Source organism: Echinops telfairi, unplaced genomic scaffold, assembly GCF_000313985.2.
Source record: "Echinops telfairi isolate 266 unplaced genomic scaffold, ASM31398v2 ScPeMD7_3533;HRSCAF=4204_0, whole genome shotgun sequence".
Classification (NCBI taxonomy): Eukaryota; Metazoa; Chordata; class Mammalia; order Afrosoricida; family Tenrecidae; genus Echinops; species Echinops telfairi.
In genome coordinates this window covers 50,974,094-50,976,061 of record NW_022107431.1, presented here as the reverse complement: position 1 = coordinate 50,976,061, position 1,968 = coordinate 50,974,094, and positions in this window count along the sequence as shown.

The following is a 1,968-nucleotide window of genomic DNA, read 5'->3' as shown; positions in this document are numbered from 1 at the left end:
TTCCACTGCTGGTGGGACTGGCAATATATACAATCACCATTGAAAGCATTCGAGTGCTACCTTAAACAACTGGGTACAGAAATTCCATATGACCCCTTCTGAACATATACCCTAAAGCAGTAGAAGTCATAGCGTGAACATACGTATGCACACTTGTGTTCATTGCAACACTTTTCATAATAGCAAGAACATAGAACCAACCTAAATATCTGTCAATAGAAGAATGGATAAAGAAATTTCGGTACATCTACACAATGGAACAATATTAATGAAGCCATGAAGCACCACCTCATAGCATGGATGGAGCTGGAGAACATTATGCTAAATGAAATCAGCCAACCACACAAGGACAAATATGATATGAGACCACAGTTACAGGGAAAAAGAAGACTCAAGATAAAGACTTTTATACATAAAACAATAGACTGTCGTTTTCCAAAGGGATGAGGCCAAGGAAGGAAGGATAAAGCAATAGGCTAGATGGTTATGGGTTCTGGCTTGAGAGAAGTGGAAGATGGTGGCCCATGGGAGGGAGAAGGCAATTCAAGTTCTGAGGGAAAAGTAAACTGTTAGGGGATTGAATAGTAGATTAGACTATAGAATGCAAAGCTAATGATCTAAATATAAGCCCCCACCTAAGTTAAAATAAGTAAAATTAAATTTAGAAATCAGTCGTATGGTTACATATATTTATTTTGATCTATACCTGTGGTAGTTCCATAATCTGGCGTCACTTTGGGACTTGAAAGGATTAAGAGCAAAGGTGTGGAGTCCAGTCTGTCGATAGGGTCATAGCCAATGAGGCCTCTGTGTGGGCCTAGCCTTCTGAGAATTCTGGGAACTCCTGTATTTCCTCCTGGGAGGCAGGAGACACTCTATCCGCTCACTCCCTGAGAGACTCTCTACTGACAAGACACATGGCACTAAGCTGATATAGCCTGTGCCCTCGGAGCTGGCATGCCCTGCCAGCACTGAGATGCCTTTCCTGCCACTGGATCCACAAGACTTCCCTCCCACCGGCCTTTGATCCTCCTGCATTCGATGTCATTGCATATGCCTGGTGAGTCTGAAGAGGACTTTATAGATTGGTATCGAACATATGGGCTAATATCGGACTTATGGACTTGATCTGGACTGGGCTGGGATGTTTTCTCAATATTCAATTTATCTTGTGTATAAAGCTCTTTCTTATACACATAAAAATGTTTATGAACTTGTTTCTCTAGTCACCTGGACTAGCACAATACCTACTTCCAAAGTGGATTGAAAATGCCTCAACAGGTATTTCTAAAAATAAATTAAAGTTCAGATTTTAGTTAGCTACACTTCAGTTTTCTACCATAAAGGTATTATATATGGACAGACTGTTGGTAAAACTATAAATTACTAACTGTACTATATTGGACTGTTTTAAGATGTTAATTGATGCTTTCTTTAGGCTAGTTTAGGGTCGGGGGAAAAAAGGGGGCATTTTTCTGATATCTCTATGGCTGAGCAGATAGCATTGAAGGTCAGACAAATTACCACCTAAGAATTTCACAGAAGAGAAAACGCTAGACCTTAATCTTGACTTTGCAGTATGAAAGGAATCACAAATGGAAAAGACTATATTTTAACTACCCACTAAAAATAGAAGTTTCATATCGAAATTCCAGTTTTAGAGATAGTGAAAATATATATCCTTCACATATAAATATGTATATTGGTGTTCACATGAGTTCCAAAATATGAAACAGGGTGATATGGAGTTTTTTCTTTATATATTTATATATGCCTACCTACAACCTTTATCTGAGCAAATATTGGTGGGAAAAAATACAAACTAGATGGTATTCAAAACCTCTATTTTACAATTAAAAAATAAATAATAAAATTCTTGACCATTTTCTAGTGGGATCGAAATTGTTTGTAAAATACAATTACTTAAAATAAATTTTAGAAAGTTGGTTGGAATATTTCAAATAATTC